Source organism: Zeugodacus cucurbitae, chromosome 3, assembly GCF_028554725.1.
Source record: "Zeugodacus cucurbitae isolate PBARC_wt_2022May chromosome 3, idZeuCucr1.2, whole genome shotgun sequence".
In the NCBI taxonomy this organism is placed as follows: Eukaryota; Metazoa; Arthropoda; class Insecta; order Diptera; family Tephritidae; genus Zeugodacus; species Zeugodacus cucurbitae.
Genome location: NC_071668.1, coordinates 9,995,737 through 10,017,128, shown reverse-complemented (window position 1 = coordinate 10,017,128; position 21,392 = coordinate 9,995,737). Strand labels below are relative to the sequence as shown.

General features: G+C 37.4%; 1 long non-coding RNA gene across 2 annotated transcripts in view; it reads left to right on the top strand.

Moving 5' to 3' along the window:
* Positions 1–1,804: 1,804 nt before the first annotated feature.
* The window catches only part of LOC128920244 (uncharacterized), a 60,904-nt gene continuing 41,316 nt past the window's right edge, over positions 1,805–21,392 (top strand). For both annotated transcript variants that reach the window (XR_008470352.1, XR_008470353.1), the window contains exon 1: positions 1,805–1,865. This is a non-coding gene — a long non-coding RNA (uncharacterized LOC128920244). The remainder of the gene's footprint in view (positions 1,866–21,392) is intronic.

Genomic DNA, 21,392 nt, shown 5'->3' with positions numbered 1-21,392 from the left:
AAGACTTAAGAATGTAAGTTTTTCAACCTTTCATTTGAAAATATTTAAGTGAAAAATATGAAAATAGAATTTCCCGAGGAAAGATTCTACAGTTTCTACTGATAATAAATTTTTATATTTAAATAACAGTTTATAATAGTTTATACAATGACTATACCTAAAGTAAATTATATTTCGACATACTCAGTCAGTCTACTTACAACAACTCTGGCTTATACCACTTTGCCACTCTGTTTATACTTTCTCTACAATTTATTCTCCATCATAAATGCGTCGAATACTGCAAGTACTATACCCTTTCCTCAATGCCGGAGTTGCCGCCTATGTAGGGGAGAAATGTATCGTCAACTCCCGCTTACTTGGCAACGAATTAACCGATCATCGTCAACACCTACAACCGTAGCGAAGCTTTAAAGGCTGTTTCACACGTCTACTACCCACATTTGGCAGCTGCAAATCGCAAGAATATAACACTTTCTCCACACAACAGTCTTCGCTCTAAGCATTATGGTTTTTCTGCTGGCATAAACATCTTCAAATAGAGAACAAGAACGCAAAAAAATGCAGAAAAGTGAAAAGCTGCTGATATGACAAAAAAACACAACACACAAGAGATTTCAAAAAAAGTACAGTTAATGCGCATGAAAAAATGAAACTAAGCCGCCTTCAACCTGCAGCCCTACCACTTTACCACACTCGCGTTCCTCATCCATCTCCAATCAGCAGGCTTAAAAGCGGCTGTCATCATTTAGCCATCAAGCAGCAGCAACAGCCGCCTCGAACAACAACACAAAACGACTAACAGCCGTCAAACGGTAGGTTGGCATATAAAAAAAAAAAATAAAGAAAAACTCGGCATAAAAGCGGAAGTGTTGTAATGCTGGGAAAGTGCGAGTTTATCCACGTGCTGACAATGCTGGTCGTCGCTTACTCCATCATCTCATCATATTCGCTGGCACATTTACTTTGCCAACTTTAGTGGCTTCAACGGCGCGCTTCACGGCCTCGTCATCGTCAGCGTCATCGTTGTCGCCTCGGTTGACATTGGCCGTGGCAGTAGTGTGTCATTACCATAAATCTCGCGTTCCATGTTGCCTTGTGCCTTTGTGGTGGTTTCTGTATTGCTCTATTCTCGCCTTGTCTTCTTGTTCCTTTTGTAGTTATTAAGGCGTTTGTGTTTGGTTAGCCAATGTCACTCGCTTGACGGCTGCAATTGCAACAGTCGCCAGACAATGACTTTGGTGGATCTGTTGCTAGGAATTTTGGGTTGTGGTGAGGAGCTACACTTTAGTTGCAATTTATTAAAGTAAAACTAAAATATACACAAATTGTTTTAAAAGATGTTTATGTGATATTTCGTCGGTTATATGGAACTTACGAAGATAATCTTAAGGCTCACTGAGAGCTTAGTGAGTTTAGTGAGAGCTTTGTTTCACTTTGCCAAAGCTTTCAAGTGAAAGCTGGCATGAGTTAAACTTACTCAAAGCCTCTCAAAGAGTTTCTTGGATTAAGACTACCCTAAATCTCACTGAGAGCTTAATCAGTGCTTTCACTTGGCGAAAGCTTTAAAATGAAAGCGACCATGAATTCAACATACTCAAAGCTTTACCTTCAGATGTTTTATGAGACGATTGTTTTCACAATATTTATGATCTTCTTCTTAATTCAGAAAATATGATCCATAGAAATCGTTGTCTTTGTTCAGCAATATGAATAAGTTTCTTCTAATCTATCGGTTTATAACAATTTATTCCCTAATATCTAAATTTATCACTTCTTTCTAATCAATTAATTCGATATTCAATCGCATTTTTCTTTTAATATTCCAGATAAACAATTTGTTGATGACGGCGTCATTCAAACAGGTGAGTTCTTTTGCAATATAAATCTACATTAAAATTATTTATTGTCAACAAAAACAATATTACGTGCATTTTTACTGTTATATTTGTAATCACAATAAAATTGATGCGCTTTCCAATCCAAATTCGTACATTTCAATACAAGTTCATCGCATGAAGTAATACATTTCCGATAAAAATAAAAATCGGTCATAAAATGCAGCTGTAACTCTGTGTAAAAATGCCTCGAAATACACATTCAAATCAAAATTATATTGCTGTGCATATATTTATTGCATGTTTTCTTGACAAATCCATACACAAATCCTTTCCAAGTATTGAGATTTGTCAGCATCATCTTAAGCGCTCATAAAACTTTTGCATAAACATTTTTATTGCATTAAAGGACTAACATAAAAGAATAAAGAATAATACACTGAGAAAAATTACCTCTTGATTTTTGTTTTGTTTATTTAGTAAATATAGTCCTTAAAATAAAATAAAATAAAATAAAATAAAATAAAATAAAATAAAATAAAATAAAATAAAATAAAATAAAATAAAATAAAATAAAATAAAATAAAATAAAATAAAATAAAATAAAATAAAATAAAATAAAATAAAATAAAATAAAATAAAATAAAATAAAATAAAATAAAATAAAATAAAATAAAATAAAATAAAATAAAATAAAATAAAATAAAATAAAATAAAATAAAATAAAATAAAATAAAATAAAATAAAATAAAATAAAATAAAATAAAATAAAATAAAATAAAATAAAATTAAATAAAATTAAATAAAATTAAATAAAATATGAATGAGTTTGCTATTCTTTGGCCCTACTCTTTTAAAATTCTGCCTCGATAGTAAAAATCTAAATTTTGTATTATGCCCTTGTCGAAAAATTCGATTTATGGAAGGAAATTTGTATGAAATTTGATTTCTAAATGTTGTTGCCAATCCAAAAGTTCGAGTGATGGAGATCTTCGAGTTATAGAAGTTCGAATTATGGAAGTTCCACTGTAAAATACAATAAGATAAAATAAAATAATTTATAATATATCATAACGTAATATAAAATAACATTAGGAAATAAAATATTTTTCCCATTGTACAACTTAGAAAATTATTTTCTATGACTCCTTATTTGCTATGTTGTTCCACCTTCTCTAGCACAAAAGCATATTTCTATCTCCGCTATAACTGTTTCACCGCTAACCTCTGCATATCAGGGCGCATAACTGCGTCACCTTCACCACCGCTTTAAGCATCAACAACTGCCTCATTTTGGCAATAATCCTCGTGGATTATGCCGGAATTGGAATATCGCATAAAATTTTCATACGTGATTTGATTTCCAAATTCGGGTGCTCAGCTAAATCGGTATTTTCTTTAGGCGGCGCGGTGGACTTGAGTGCTGCATTTTTTGCATTTTGCGTCTCGACAAGATATAATATAATTTTTGTTTGTGTTGTTATCGTTGTTGTAGTAGGTTTGTTCTGGACAGATGTTAGTTGTTTTTTTCTCTTCACACTGCTGGTACTTCCTTTCTATGTTGAATTGGTATGGACCATTGCGCATTTCCTCTCTTTATTGGATTGCTATGTTTGTTGTGGTGGACGCTCATTTTATTGCGCTGTCCGGGTGATTTTTATTTGCTTTCCAAAAGGTCGTAGGTAGCCACGTGTGCTGTCCGTTCGATTTTCGCACGCGTAGCCTGCCGCTCAAGCGTTCGTTTGACGCGATTTTCTACTACACTTTTTGTGCTACCTCCTCCATATGTTTGCCTATCCCTTCATATCACTCTCTTACCTTTAGCACTAAAATTTAGCTTTTCTTGCTTTACACTTGACTCGCATCAAGACTTTTAATATGATTAATGTGTGCTTGACGCACTGCTTTTTTACCTTATTGTACTTTGCCTAACTTTTTGATTGTCTCCAGCGAAAGCTTTCACACATAGAAAGTCTTATGCATTCATATACATATGTGCAAGTATATGTGTGTTGGTCTTTGTATTTGTTGCAAACAAAAATATTTGCACGTAACGTCAAAACCGCCAGCAACTTGGCCAACACAGCGGGTGGTCCAACCAAGCGGAGACATACACGCACAAACATTCATACAAATAAACTTCATTCAGTTAATCGTTGCATATGCCAGGGCGCTGAAGTTCACACAAGCAAAATTCACACACACACATGTAATATTCTTCGTTTCATCAGCACAACAGACAATGTTGACTGCAACACCGCGGTCTTGGTTGTTGTTTTTGTCGACGCGACTCATCTTTTTCATTTATTTGCGCTTTTGTTCTGGCCTCTATGTATGCGCTTTGCGTTTATTCTAACGCGTGTTGTCATCGTTTTAAGTGGTGTAATTTACAAAAGGATTATACAAGAGTCCCCGGAATGGCAGCGCGCGTTTGGAAAAATAAGAGATGAGTTGTAGCTTTGAGCGTATAAAAAAGACACACCGCGCGCACACGTCAATGAAATCCCTTATATTTTCCATATGGCAGACTTTCTTCTATCTCTTTACTGCCAACCCCGCCTGCTACGTGTCGAAATTATGGCTAATGCGTTCTTCGCTACGGCGTCGTCTTCATAAAATTTCCTGCCAACCACTCGACTGTCGTAGAGTCATCAACGCAGCGGGTGTCTGAGCGCTGATTTGAGCAACTTTTTTTCTTCTCCTTATTTTTCCACTTCTTTACACAAGTGTAATCTTCGTTTCTTATCCAACTTCCCTTTCATTTGGCATATTCTTTTTCTACTTCATCTTCTTCATACACTAATCCGCGCCGCCTGTCTGCGGACTGCCATTTATATACTTGTCTGCTGCGCCGCGTGTGATAAAATAATGATTCCGCTTCTTGTTTCAATTCTCATTTTCTACTTTTTCACATTTTTCTCTCGCCTCTTCTCTGCGCTTTATTATTTCTTTTATATTACATGCGTGTGCCTTGAATATGAAATTAAATTTTACGCCTACACTTGCTTGCCAAATGAATTTGCATCTTTGTTGTATTTGTATTTGTTTTTGTTGCTTTCTGGTTTTTTCTTAGTCGTCGGCTTAACGAGAAGTTAAAATGTACTTAACGCAGAGATTTGCTGTCAACATGGCGGTAATGGCGTAGAATATGTGTGTGTTCGCTGGTGCTCATAATAATTGACAATTTTCCTTTATTTAACTGACAAAGTTAAGCAAATAAAAAGGAAACAAATGCGGCAGTGAATTCATAAAATTTTGGAATGGTTTAGTTTTAAACTTAGCAACTTAGAAATTTTCTTTACTTTAAGGCGCAGTGTTGTCTTTGTCTCTATGTGAGCATACATACATATGTATAAGTTATATATAAAATCTGCAGAGGTTTTTAACTTCTGTGTCCGCTAGTTCGCGGGGTGCCCAAAAAAGTGAGATCCAAGGATTTTTTGTCTAGATCTCGCAAAGGCGGGACATTCCAAAAGGAAATACTGGGAGGATTCTACTTCACCTTCTTCTAGGCAGCTTTTGCAGCTAGCATCCGATAAAATTCTTAATTTGACCGCGTGAGTCCCAATGGGACAATGGCCAGTTAGAACACATATAACTTGGGAAAGATTGATCTTGTTTAGGGCAAAGAGTTCCGTTGACCTCTTGCGATTTACTTTGGGCCAGAATGATCTTGCGACAGAACAGGTGCTAGTGACTGTCCAACGCCTGCTCAGTTCGACTGAGACTCATTCATCCAGAAGCAAGTTGCAAGAGGACAGCGGCGCTCCTGTTTGTTCCCATTCCACTGTAAGTGCAACAGAAGTAACTGCCCTAGCAAGCTCATCAGCCTTGCAGTTTCCTGTGATTCCGCTGTGGCCAGGCACCCAAACTAGTATGATAGCTAAGTGCTCCGATGCAACTGATAGCGAGGACTGGCAATCTTTAACTAGCCTGGAGCGCACAGTCATTGAGCTTAAGGCTAATATTGCCGCCCTACTATCAGAGTGGATCGTTACCTTATTGAAAGCTGCTGCACTCCTCAGCAGTGAATCCGCTGCAACCTTTATGGCCGCCAATTCCGCTTGGAACACGCTACAATGGTCCAGAAGCCTAAAACTGTAGTTAATGAGAAGTTCCGGACTATAAACTCCTCCTCCAACTTTCCCCGTTAACTTCGACCCATCCGTAAAGAAGCTTACTGCGTCTCTCCTCCAGCGACTTCTACGCACCCAACCCTCTCTTGAAGGTATGAGAGCAGAGAATACGCCGCCAGGGTAGGGCTCATCGACAGGAAGGTAGTCCAGTAGCCTCGGAATGAAGTCGAAGCGCCTGAGGGTACTAGAGTGCCCAGGCGCGCACTCTGTTAAGTACCCAGCCTCCCTCAGCCTGATAGCGGTCTTCGCGGCCATACACCTTCCGGCTATGTCCAAGGAATTCAGTGCCAAAGTCGGTGTGGTCCGTAGCGCACCGCACATGGCTATGAGAGCCGCCCGTTGCACACTCACTAACTTTTTAGCTAGTGAAGTCTTTTCAAGCGCCTCCCACCATACGTGAACCCCGTAAAACATTATAGGCTTGACTATGGTTTCATATAGCCAAAGAACTACTTTTGGTGAGAGGCCCCATCTACTACCAATGGCTCCCCTACAACAATACAGGGCAACCGATACCTTTTTTGCTCTTTCCGCAATGTTGGCTTTCCAAGAAAGCTTTCTGTCCAAGACAACACCTAGGTACTTTACACTGTCGGCGGGATGAAGACAGACTCCTCCCATCGACGGCAGAGGCGCATCCATTATAATGTATCTCCTGGTGAAAAGAACTAGCTTAGTCTTACTAGGATTTACAGAAAGACCGTTGTCCAGAGCCCAAATTGATACGACATCAAGGTAACTTTGAGTCAAATCATATACGGTATCCAGAAACTTACCTTCAACCATGAGAATCACGTCGTCTGCATAGGCAATCGCCCGGCATCCGATCTCATTAAGCTTTCCCAGAAGGTCGTCTACGACCATGATCCAGAGAAGAGGTGAGAGGACCCCTCCCTGCGGAGTACCCCAATTTACCTCCCGTCGCACCCGTATTGTGCCCCATTCTGCCACAATCGTTCTATCGCAGAGAAGAGTGAAAATAAGATACTTTAGGTTGGACTCAACCTCGAATCTATTCAGGGCCTTTACTAACGCTTCCGGCAGTACGTTGTTGAAAGCCCCCTCAATGTCGGGGAATGTTCCCACCGCATATTCGTTACGTCTGATAGCTTTCTCTATCCATGAGACGACCACGTGTAAGGCTGTGTCCACTGACCTGCCTTTACAATAAGCGTGCTGCGCTTTAGAGAGACGGTTTCTGGAAATCCTACCCCTTATAAATCGATCGATCAGCCTCTCCAATGTTTTCAGTAGAAAAGAGGAGAGACTGATAGGCCTGAAGTCTTTGGCCGCGACGTGCGAGCTCTTTCCGGCCTTGGGTATAAACGTCACTCTGACCTGCTTCCAAGCTCCCGGAATGTGACCAAGTCTGATGCAGTTTGCATATATTGGTAACAACCAACTACACGAAAGGCTGAGGGCCCGTTGCAGCTGCGCCGGTATGATACCATCCGGTCCAGGGGACACGTGCTCTCCAGGGCATAGTTGCACGCGGAGTTGAAGATTTCTACGTAATTCTCCACCGCATTAGTTGTAAGCAAGGATTTCTCCTCCGGTGTATCTTGGAGAGCAAAACGAAGCCTTTTGGAGTAAAGGTTCCAGTTTGTTTTCCTAAAGTTCCTATAATATTTGTTGGATGGACGTGTTTCGTCCAGACTAAACCCGATGCACCTATGATCAGAAAAGGAGTGGTCCTCTAGGACCTTCCAGTCTGAGATCAAAGGTGCAATCGAGTTAGAGACTAAGGTGAGATTGAGGACCTCATCTCTACCCGCAGTTACAAAAGTTGGGGAGTTTCCCCTATTACAAATACATAGATCTAGATCTACTATAAACTCGAAAAGTTACTCACCTCTCTGATTCGTATCCATGCTACCCCAGATTGCATGCCGCGAATTAGCATCAGAACCAACAATGGCCCCGATGTTCTTTCGCTGCGCCTCCAACAGGGCCTGTCTCTGCAGCATGGGGGGTGGATCCACCTCGTCATCGTGGGACATATAGGTTGTCACCTCCGTCTCCGTTGCTGAAATTAGGCAGAAGGAACACATTTAGTTCGTTTCGCACTAACAAACAGGCTCTGTTTCTACCTGAATCGCTGACCCCAAGTAGCTTGTGGCTCTTCGTATTTAAACCAGAAATACCGTTACTGCTCACCCACGGTTCCTGGATAAAGACGACGTCGACTCCGTCCCGTTCCAGACGGAGTAATAACTCAGCGGAGGCCGCCTTTGCATGCTGCAGGTTAATCTGGAGAAATTTCATTCTCCAGACTCTCCTCCTCTTGCTCTTCGACGAACAGCTTATCCAGACCGGAGGCGGACTCATCGATTGACGAGCCGCCCCCAATGCTGGCCGCATCCGAGGGGAGGGGGATTTTAATATTACAGAGAAAAAAAATTTAAAATTACATAGTATTATAAATTGGCCAAATCGACCTACCTATTCATTATGCAATTAAAAGCGTAGAATTTATTTTTTTTTTTTACAAAAATAACGACTTTTGCAATTATTATTATAAAAAAATACTTTATCTTTTTCGTTAATCTGCTTATCACACTGCTTTACTAATTGAGTCCATATGAAGCAAGTATTACGCCGTTATATCCATAAAATGAGCCCTTTGTAGCTTTTGTATGCAACCAGAAAAAAAGGGAAATAACTAATTAAGTAATTAACGGGCTTAATGTATATTACAGTTACATGGATTTTTATGCAAATAACCAAACTCTACTAACTTTGGGTATATATAGGAACATATGTGAGAGTTCGTTAATGGTTTCATTAACGAGTGACTTGTGCGTAGCTTATATGCTATGTTCGAAGGTTCGAAATCGAGTATATTTAAAAAATATCACAAAAATTAAAAATTTAGCGGTTTATTGAGTCCTCCAGACTCATAAAAATCCTTGACATCCCTCTCAGACATTGAATGAATGCCCTAAGCTCTACTTAGTGTATTTTTTGACTCGCATTAGCTCTCCAACTGGGCCATAACCCTTCTGTACTTGCACTTGCAACGCAATTATTTCCCACTTTATTATTAGTATAATGCGTTCATAAATCGATTGTCCTGTGCAGCTGCTAATTACATATGCAAATGGATTTGCATATTCCACCAACGCAAACACATATGCATATCCAAACACCACTACACACACACACATGTAGAGATGCCAGCAAATAACGAAAACACATGTATTTACCTTTGCGTATGCATTTATTTGTGTATTTGTTTGCTTATTTGTGTATATTTCGTTCGTTCTCTCACATTTTAAATTCATTTCAGCTTCGATGGCTTTCGTTTACCTTTGCATTGCGCTTTGTTGCTATTTTGCTATGCACTTAAATAAATTAAATTGTCAATGATTTGCAAACAACCGCAAAAAGTAAACAACCAGCCAAACAAGCAAACAAATGTCCGCCTAAAAAAAATAGGAGAGGCAAAAAAGTGAGCGTAAAAGCATACACTCACCTTTACAAGCATAAAAAAAAAATGCTGGAATTATCGTAAAAAGCTAAAAACATATTTTTTTATAACAACACAAATAAATAAAGTGCAATGTGTCGTTTGCCATAGTGTTGGTGGCGATTGTGGCTTTGGTGATTGTTGGTGGTTAGACTAGTTAAAGAGTTGGGAATGATCATGGTACCAATACAAATGTGAGACGTTGAAGACTTGAAATTTTTTAATATTCTATCAAATATATTAAAGCCTAAGTATAAAAAGCAGTCAGAAGCACTCGGGTTAATAAAATCCTTGTTAGTTTTAAAATATTTCTTGCAACTTCTGTGAGATGTTTTGCTAATCTTCTTCTCCAAATTCTTGATATAAGCAGTGTCGATTCCCTCTTTCTCTCATATTTTGCCAATAATTTTGCATCTTAAAGCCACAATTACTAAATTTACAAAATATTGCTATTTCCTTCTACATCTATATTATTCTACCACACGAGTTATGCCCGCTGGTTGTTCGTTTCGCCAATTGAAGACGAAAATTATTCGAATATTTTTCGGATACACATTCCATGAAGTTGATCTTCAAATTATAATAATTCCAACTCGAAACCGAAACCGCTCTAAAAGTTTATATGGTCAATCCACTGCGAATCATAATAAAATCAAATCATCTGTGGTTTCTGTTGAGGGTATTAACTAAAGCTGTTGAAGGATTCCCCATAAGCTGACAGGGTCTTTTTATCTAAAAAATAACTTAACAACGGGTTAATCTGTCAGTACCGTAAGAACGATGAGGATGAACACACATAGAGAGAGAGAGAGAATCTTAGTGAATGATGATTAAGGTTGAGTTAGTTGTGATTTTTAGAAGCGAACTATAGCGTCAAATCAGAGCAATCTTATCTACAAGATAAACTGAACGTCAGCGAAAGATAAACAAAGAATTCCAACAGCGAGGTTGAGAATTTGGGAGAGTCGAAGTATAAGGAAAGGTTCTCGAGATCCAGTATACGAGTACGCATATGTGATAAATTCTATAAAACGATTTTAAGTATGAAACCATTCCAAACCAGTCACGTCATTATACTTGAACCAAATTGGAATTAAAAAGCCTACCATATGTGATAAAGATGTGAATTGATGGTTTGGTTGAGGAGAAACAACAAATTAAATGCGAAAACATATGGTGTTGGAACCGCTAGCCGAATTTTCTATAAAGAGATCTCAGCTAACGAGAAAATATCTCTAAATTTGAATATTGATTGAACCAGAAACCACTTACAAGGTATCTCCTGATTGTGAATGTTGATAAACAATTTTTCGTCGAAAGGTAGGGAAGTCTCTAGAACATATTTCAAATCGTTGAATGGGTCTATGCTGCTTATTCGCTGATTCTTGGGTTCTTTACTTTAGCTTTAAACTAATAACTTTGCTTCGAGTATACTATTTTAGAAAAACAAATATTTTATAGATCGGTCCAACTGGTATCAAAGTCAGAACAGCAGGTCACACCGAGAGTATTTCATTCAATATCTGCTCAACCTAAAATTCTGTTTACAACAAAGTATATATCTTTAGACAAGTCGCCAGTGAAAAGCTAAATTTTACAGCCATATTGCATACTTTGCCAAATTCCAATTCAATATGTCTCTGTAATTTCACTTTACAATCACACACACATAAGCTTAACTTAAAATCATAAATCCATAAAAACAAAAATCATAACCCTCTATGAGAGTGTGCGTATATGTTCATATTTTTACTGCCTTCGTTCTCTCATGTTCTTTTAATATCCTTTTCAATCGTTTGCTCACTTATTTGCCGCCTTGCTCTTGCAGTCACTTCACTTCTCCTTTCGCCAGTTTGTGCGTCGCTGCTGATGCAGACATTTATCATATGCCTTTGTAAACAATTGTTTGTGCCAATAGTCAAATATCATAAAGTTATGTGGACAGACGGAAAGGCATACCACGGACCAAAACAAACAAGAAATTCTCGAATGCAGCAATCGCAGACGAACTCATCTCCACTTTCAAGGCAAATCATTACATTTGCATTCAGTCACACGCACACACTCATACACATTTCATATCCTTTTTTGCGCTGTTGTGTGAGCGCTCATTAGCATAAAACATGAATGTTTACTTTGTTATGCCCCATCCACCACCATGCAAGCCCTGCAGCAATCATTTATATGCGCAATTTTTTTGTTTTTGTCAGTTTTGTTTACTGATTTTTGATCAACTTTTTGTCACATTATCGCTTTATGCGCAAATTTGTGCGCATTTAATTTGTAGTAAAAAAGGAAAGTTTATTGCGGACTCTTGATGCGCAAATTGATTTTTTGTCTAATGTGTCTGCGAGCTGAAATTGCTGAAAAATTACTTTTAATATTGCAGCAAGCTTTTTTGAAATGAATAGATTATATTTTAAGGACCACTGACTTTCTGTATGTCATTGAATTTTTAGTGATTTCCGAAAGTCTTGTCTATATTCAAAGTATTAAAAATATTTGGAATACGATTTTGATTTTTTCTTTAGACAGATTTTATTGCAAGTCTGTTTTTGAAAGGGTTTTTAGTTTGAGGACTGAAACATTTTTGTAAGAAACCAAAATGTCGATCTTTTCTGACTTAACCTTAATTATATTGTTATGTTGGCAAATATCTCCGCTTTTTTTGTTCTTTAATCAATGCTTTATAAAAAGTGTTACAGTGATCGTATTTATGAACATGCGCCGGTTCGTTCGATAATCTAGACCATCTTGATGGCAACTTCATAATACTCCCCTCGTAGAAGCCCCTCTCCTTAACTCGGACAGCCACTTTTCACAAGCCTCTTTTGAGTTCAACTTTATACCACCAACAGCGTTCGCCATGGACAGGAATCACTTGGTGCTATGTCCGGACTATATGGTGGATGCGATAAAACCTCCCGTCCGACCTCCCGTAGCTTCTGACGAGTCATCAACGAAATGTGTGGTCTGACGTTGGGTGGAACGCTACACCCTTCCTGTTGGACGCTTCTGGTCGATCGCCTGCCTCAAGCGGTCCAGTTGTTCGCAGTATATGGTAGAATTAATCGTCTGGTCATCTGGGAGCAATTAATAGTGGATGATTCCCTTCCAATCCCATGAAACACAAAACAAAATCTTCCTGGCCGTCAATCCCGGCTTGGCCACTGTTTGGGACGATTCGCCGGCCGGATCGTGGTCGAGATCATTTTCGCTTGATATTGTCATATGTGATCCATTTACGTCGCCAGTCACAATCCGCTTCGAAAATGGGTCGAGTTCGTTCCGTTTCAACAGCATATCGCAGGCGTTGATTCGGTCCAGAAGGTTTCTTTGCGTCAAATCATGCTGCACCCAAACATCAAGGTTTTTTTTTTATCCAGCCTTCTGCAGATTGTTTAAAATGGTTTGGTGACTAACTCCCATCTCCTGGGCGATGTGACGAGATGCCAAATGCCGGTCTAACTCGATGTTTTCCATGATTTGATCAGTATTCGTCGCCACAGGTCTTCCGCCGGTTCGAAGTGATAGAGTACTATCCCCCAAAACACCATTAATCTCACGGAAATCTTTAAAATATCGTGAATTTCGGCGTTAGTGAACTCCATGTTTACACGTCTATAACTGTTGAACGCAATATCTGAACTAATCATGCATAGCATCGTTTTGTAGGTTATGTCAACACCTTTCAAAGATGTATAGTATTGCCAGATACGAGCTATGTAGCGTTTTATACATAGCCGGGAAAATCAAAAGACAAAAAGGCGGAAAGGAGTTATTTGACAGTTACAATATTGTAGTAGGCGCCTAATTGTAGGCAACATTCCGAGTAGTTTTTGATTTGTACTTAAAAAATATTGCCTGCATTTAGAGACTGCATAATGAAACTCAGTAATGGATGTAAACCGGGAAAATTTATTAAAAAATATGAAAAATCATTTTCTTTCATTTATTAAATATTAGATAAAATACATAACCTCTCTTTATAAATTTGGAAAAACAATATTTAATATTTTATTTTCTTGCAATTAGTAGTCCATTCAGGAACATTAAAAATAGGCTGATATGCAAATATATACCATTGCATTTGATTGTTATTTTATTTTTTAATATATTACAATATTTTTCGTTTGTTAATGGGCTATTTTTTGTTGACTACCTCTATTATTTAATTAAATATGTGCAAAATATCATTTACAGAATATTTGTTCAGCAAATCTATGAAATGCATAAATATACAATAATTCAGGCGCAAATGACAAAAACAAAGAACGTAGAAAAAAATAATAATTGCAACACTGTGATTAACAACATTTTTATGCTAATGCCGTTAACAAAATAGCAAAGAGATAAATTAAACATTTAAAACAAGATATATGTACATTTACAAATATTTTTAAATAATATTGCAAAATAGCTTTAATTTAAAATTGCAGAAAAATATTTAATAATGACAATGAAATTTTGTTTTTAAATAAAGTAGAATCAGATTAATTAAAACATATAGCATACATATAAACATATAACTATTAGAAAGTACTGCTTCTCTCTTTCTCTTTATCAGCTCCTCTCTCTTCTTCTATCTCTATCTCTTTCCCTATCTTTTTATATCTCTTTCATATATCTATCTCTCTTCATCTCTCTCTATTTCTTGCTTTTTCTCTCAATCTTTCTATCTCTTTCCATCTTCTCTCTCTCTCTTAGCGCTATCTTGTTCGCGAAGTCAGGTAAGAATTCTTCCTAGTAGAGGTTCAACTGGTTACAGAGAGCCCAAGAGATTTTGCTCCCTTGGACAATTTACTATACATTTTGTAGGTTAGAAGCATTAGTATGAGGCTAAAAAATAAAAAAAAAATCTTCTTTGAACACAAATCCGTTTGCCCAACACCACTAACAATAACAACAATTGCACACAATGCATTTGTTGCCAACTAATTTTCAAAAGCGCACTTGAAAAAAACTCCAACCAAACCGACAAAAGAGCACAAATGCGGCAGACAATAACTAAAAATAATGAAAAAAAAGATTGAGAAATTCTATAAAAAAACTTTAACACAAACTATTGCAACAAAATGGAAATACAGTTATAAACGTAGAATAGAGAAAATTATCATAGCTAAACAGTCGAAGCATTTGAATGTTGAAATTTTGCTAATAGAGACTTGACTCGAGTGCATACAATGGCCGGTATATGAATGTGTGTGTCCTTGTGATATTATTTTGCTGCTGCATTTGTGTTCACTTTTACACACACACAGAAGCATGCCATCACCATCAGCATGAAATTGTTTTGGGCAAAGTGCCCAAAAAGTCTAACCATACATACCGAAGAGTACGACAAAAAGTGTAGTGCGGTGAGCGCATAAAGAAGCAGCGACCGAAAACCACTAGCCATTACCGTACCGTTATGCCGGCTACCGACCAACTATTCAGCTAACCAAAACGGTCAACCAAGCAAAAGACCAAACCATACAAATACAAATTAGTGTAATAAAACGTTTCATAAAATTTTTCGGTTAACAAATGCCCATATAGTGATATACCCGATGAAAGTGTGTTTGTGTCTTCTGGGTACAGAGAGAGAAACTCTGTAATAATTTTGGGTTTCTATTTTCATTTTGAAATTTGCTTTAGTCCCTATTTGATGTGAATCCTGACTTTCCTGGTATTCGCAAAAGTTCGTCATAGGCTACATCGCAGACTTAGTCGTAGACAATTGTAGTTCCAGAATTTTTTTCCTCCAAATAAATAATTCATTTGATCAGGTCTATTAAATATTTTACAGCAGCTAATTCAAAATTGATGGATTGATCTTAAGATCCCAAAGCAACTCGATGGGTTTGTTATGTACCAGTGGTTATTTCTGTCAGATTGTATAAGTCCACAAATAGATGAAGCTTAGTACTTAGTATCTAGCCGACAGAACTCTCCTGTTCCAGCAGTTACCTAAGAAGAAAGTTATAGCTCATAGCCAAATTTGATGTCTGCCTACTAATGAAATAAAGTAACCTCCTCTCGGATCCCTCAATGCTCGCGTCATTTAGTTCGGCATTTAGTTAAAACATCCCAATTGACCGAATAAAATTTCGGGTCCAATCCAAGTTGGTTACTGTCGTAAGATAAGCCTAACCAAAGCTTAAAGTATCACGGATATATCTCAACCAACAAGGCTACGACTTAGAAGAAAAAATAACCCGTCAGGAAGGTATCCCTAATCTCCTAACAGTACCAACTTTTGACAAAGCGAGACTGAGCTGTATCGGAACTGCAGTCCCTTCCTTCGATTATAGGAATTACAGACCTGGATTGATGGATTGATCTTAAGATCCCAAAGCAACTCGATGGGTTTGTTATGTACCAGTGGTTAGTTCTGTCAGATTGTATAAGTCCACAAATAGATGAAGCTTAGTACTTAGTATCTAGCCGACAGAACTCTCCTGTTCCAGCTGTTACCTAAGAAGAAAGTTATAGCTCATAGCCAAATCTGATGTCAGCCTACTAATGAAATAAAGTAACCTCCTCTCGGATCCCCCAAAGCTCGCGTCATTTAGTTCGTCATTTAGTTAAAATATCCCAATTGACCAAATAAAATTTCGAGTCCAATCCGAGTTGGTTACATAGATTCGACTGTCGTAAGATAAGCCCAACCAAAGCTTGAAGTATCACGGATATATCTCAACCAACAAGGCTAAGACTTAGAAGAAAAAATAACCCGTCAGGAAGGTATCCCTAGTCTCCTAACAGTGCCAACTTTTGACAAAGATAGACTGAGCTGTATCGGTACTGCAGTTTTACAGATTACCTGGGCTCTTGTTATATGGAGTTCATTGCATTGGGAAGTTTCTAGAACATTTCCACTTTTTTTACAATACTGGGGAACACTAGGAAAAGTCCATTGATAAACCCTTAGGAATAAGCCGCCTTCTTTCTCAACTGGGATACAAATTCCAAGGTCCAAATTGGATCTAAGAACATTTCTTTCTCTCACTGTACAAATAAATACAATTGTTCGTTTGGCGAACAACGGTAAAGTTCAAACTCACCACAGGCAAATAGACCGAACGAACAACAGACAGACAGAGAGATAGACAACAGGCCATACAGGTTCGGTGATAGTTTTCATTGTGTCCTTATGGCTGCGCGGTGGTGCGGTGGACCCTATGCACATTTTATGTCGGCTTAATAGTTTTGTTTTCCCTGTGGTTGCCAATGGAAAGAGCGAATGATGGCCAAAAATAAAGAACCACACAGCGATGCACTCGCTTACAAACTCATGTGGAGGGTTGTTAGTGGAGGGCCTGCCATACATACAAGAGTGAAGAGAGCGGCAACCATTTGAGTAGCGGCAATGATGGAGCGCTTAATTTCTAAATATTTCTATAAAATACCATGAAATACATGTGTAGCGCTACTGAAGTACAATTCTCTGTGTGTGTAGATTACAAGTGGTTTGATGAAGCCGGAAGTTAAACGGTAATTTATCGCAATGGCGACAACAACGAAGATGAGGGTATTAGTTTGCGCTAAGGAAGTACATATGTGTGTATATAAGAGAGTGTATGTGTGTATGTGGAAGAGGGTTAGCTTGGAAGCAGGGCATAATTTGATAGTTGTGGTCGCCGTTCACAGCACGACGTCAGAGCAGTTAGTGCGTTAAGTTGCAAGTGAAGTGCCACAAACTTGGGGGAAGAAATGAAATGAAATTTAATGAAATTTAAGCAATGGAAAACGCTTTGCTGCCACAATTGATGCTTAGTTCGTTAGAACGCCAGTTGACTGCCTGCACCGCCACCACCAACGCGCTGCCTAACCACTTGAATGTGAAATTGTAACAGCCATAAACAAAAATGTCACTTAAATTATATTATATCCTGAGAGGTGGTGGTGTGAGTTTGCTCTAACGTGAACGTGGGTAACGACCGGCTCCGGGTCGCACCGCCGCTGATGAAGAGCATGTGGTTTTGGCGGTCAAAATGTCGCACATGAAGGCGCAGCAGACTACAGTTGTCGCGCTTGTCAGCTGATTTATATTTTTTTGCTTGACTCTGCTTTGGTCTCCGCTTTGCGTGCGCCACGGCGTATACTTAACACGGCGTTACTTTCATTTGCTGGCGCGCTATCTCGCAATGCATTTGGCAGCCTTCAGCGCTTCACAGTAGTTCACAGTAGCAATGTTGACGACATCGCTGGACTAGCACCAGTACTATGTTGACTCCGGCGTCGACATGTCACGCTGCGTTGATCACAGAGCGTTGATTGCTCTGCTGCGGTAGCTGCCTGCCAAGCCAAGCGCGCTAGACAGTCAGACCCTTAGCTTTGAGCTCGTATGAGTGCGGATAATTTATGAGATTAAGGGATGTGTTGCAGGTTTTATCTTTTCCTTTTTGGTTTTGAGAGGGGTTTAGCCGTTTATATTGATGGCGCAGTTTTGGCAGGGGTCTTTAATTTTTAGTTTTATGGAGGCTAATATTCTAAGTTTTCCATTATAGTTCCGAAATTTTTGTAGCGCCAAAGTATCTAATAAATTTTAGAGGTAAAATTTTTGGGTTTCAGTTTTTTCGGGATCCCGGAATCCCTTTATTTGCCTCGATTGCTTGTTTGAGAAGTAAATACTGATAATTATGAGATCTATACCTTTATCTCGAATCGGTATCCGATATAAACCGAATGTTATAATCAATACAATTTCGGGATCCCGAAATTGGTGCCTTGACTCAAAACCTTCATACATATAATTTTCATTAAAAAATTATAAAAATAAATTATTTCAGCAATCTCGAAAATTTTTCGGGAACCCGAAATTTGAATTGCCATATTAAGCAGATTTACGCTCTTAACAGTACTTACTATATCAAGAGTACTCGAGCATTAGCAAGGAAACCGACAGGTCTAGAACCCAAATGTCAAGAAAAGCGATAAAACAGAATAGAAAAATAAAAAGATAAAATTAAAAGTGAAAATGAAAATAAATTTATTTGTAAAAAGAAAGTGTGAGGTGCAGCCTCACTCAACGAAGCGTAAAATTTCTGATTTCAAGCATTTAACTGTTGACTGGCATAAAATGACACTAGCACATTTGAAAAATCAGTTAAGTACTTAAGTAGTCAAGGAGTCGTGCCATTGCCACTCTACCTTTTGGCGCTGGCAATTGTCAAAGGTGGAGCCGCACGCTCAGCCAAGCCAGACGACTGAATATTTTATTAGCAAAATGAAAGTAAAGAATATACAACAACAACAGCAAGCGAACAGTTGACAGCAAACGGCAGACGACAACACCAGAATAAGTGCAACAAGCTGTAAACCAACGAGGCAACAGTCAGACACGCACACACAGACTCAAAGAAGCTAGCGACCATTTGCAAACAGTCAACATTCAGTATTCAGCATTCCAAGTTCATTGCTGAGCTACCCGCTGTTGCTGCTACTGCTGCTTCTGCTGTTGCTGTTGGTGAGTTAAGAACACAACAATAAGCAGATTTGAGGTAAACAACACCGACTGAGCTGACCGAAGTCTAGCATGAAAATAACAAACAAACCAACAGTTGTTCGTTTTGTTATTTTATAATTATAATTTATAATTATTGTAGGTGTAGGTGTAGAAGTGCCAAAATATTTGAAAACACTGAAATGCAGAAAAGCAAAATTTTACCGAATTGTCATGAAAATTTGTTGTTCTAAATTATTTTTATTTTTTTTATTCCTATTTTTTTATATTCTTTGCTGCATGCAATTTTGTTTGTGTGTGTGTATGATTTTGGTCATTGTCGCTGGCTAGACGGGAAACAACGATTTTGCATACCGGTGACTTGTCCATACAATACCTACAAAACTATGCGAGATACCTGTGTTATTAGTTCGAGTAGGTGTTTGCAGGTGGAAGCGGTCTAACAGGAAGTTATGGTAATTTCAGTTGAAATGGTTGTTGGTTGAAGCTTTTCCTGTGTCACTTTGCTATTTTTCTACGTTCGATGTTTGAGTTTAAGTATTGTTTACACAAATTTAAAGTAAATCTCAATTTATTATTATTTTTTTATGTACATATTGACCATTACTTAGTTTCTTATAGTATTATTGATTTATTCTTACGAATGTCTCTTTGCTTAAATAATTTTTGCTTGTATATAATGCCTGAAAGCTTAATTTGACAATATAATACTATTAATGTGATGTGTACCCATATGATGTGACGTGACTTGTTTAGATGCGTTGTAGTGTTGATAGATTAGTAACAATTTTAGTTACGATTTCGATAATTTTTGATTACAAAAGCAGTTAAAAGTACCCAAAATTTATTAATTAATTAATTGTGATTACAAAAGCAGGAAAATTTTGGACAGTGTCCGACCGATACCAAAAGTTTGGCCGATGCCGATGCCGATTCTTTCATCAACAACATCATTTAGTAAATTAGTATCGTAACAAAATAAAAACAAAGACAAATAACATCACAAAATAGGTAAACAACTCAATTAATATATAAATATGAAGTTGTTTAGTGATTTAATTAATATTCAAAACTAAATAAATTATTATTATAAGATATATGTTGATAGAACAAATAAGTTATTCGCGTTTTCTCAAAGCGAATCTGCAATCAGCAATATAGCTTTCCTTTAAGGGGGTATACCGGTGTGACATTTTCCAAAAATCGATTTTTTATTTTTTGCTTAATCGAAAGTTTATAATTTAAAAAATATTCTGTGAAAGGTAAGGACGTATCTAGAATAGTTTTTGAATGGCAGAGTTCTAAAGAGCAATCGCTCTCATGTATTAGCCGCTATAGTCAAAACTTTACACGCGTTTTTCTCGAAACGACCTTTCACAAAATTACTCAAATCATAACTCAACGAGATATTGACCGATCAACTTCAAATTTAAACTGAATGTTCTTGAATATATTTATTATACAATGACCTACGATCTTTTTGATTTGTTGAAAATTGTCAACTTGGCATTTAAAAAACGACCATTTTTTACCTAAAAATCGAAATTTTTTTCTACGCTACGAACTACGCCATTTTGTTAATGTTTGATATCTTTCAATAATCATAGGTCATTGTATAGGGAATATATTCAACTTTAATAACCTTTTTATATTTTTGTGTTTCAGTTTCTCATTCGGCCGGAATCATGTCAGCAATTGGGGAATTTTTTTTTTGGCACCTCCCAAGACAACCCATAACTCTTTTATTTTTCAAAATTTTTGTAAAATAAAAATCTTAAAATATAGTTGAAAGTCACCTTATTATGTCCAAAAAACTTCGAAACATTCGACCGAATACTTTCTTTAAAAAAATTCACTAAAATCGCAAATCCGTTATTTTCAAAGAGATGACTTTTGTCAATTATATCTCACATTGTGAAAGGCGGCAAATAGTGATAGTGACTCAATAGAAACTTCGGAAGCTTGTTTGGGAGGTTCTTTTCCATGCACCTTATTATAACCCAGGCCAGCACCATGTGATTATTTCGTGACCCTGTCTATGGCAAACTTTTAAAAATAAATTAACCTAGTTACGAATGCTTCTATAATAGTGACTTTATGACATTATCTTCAAAACCTCAACAACTTTAAACAAAACTGTACATATTTGACATAAATCGAATGTTTCTAGTAGTGCTAAATAAAACCTTTCATTAATGCAAAATTGTTGAATTTCTTTATACTAGACTTAAATTATCACCATGATGAATTGTTAGTTTAGTCAAATGTGAATCACTGTGTTTTATATGGTAAACAGAAGAATTCAAATTTTATGCTCTAAAGAAATCAAAAAAGAAAAAAATGTATTTTAGTATAATCCGAAAGAAGTAGAAAGAATCGGCTAAGAATCGGCCAAATATGGCCGATGCCGATACCGATGCCGATGCTTAATTTTGTGGCCGATACTGGCCGAAGCCGATACCAAGGCCGATTAATCGGTCGGTCTCTAATTTTGGAAAAAA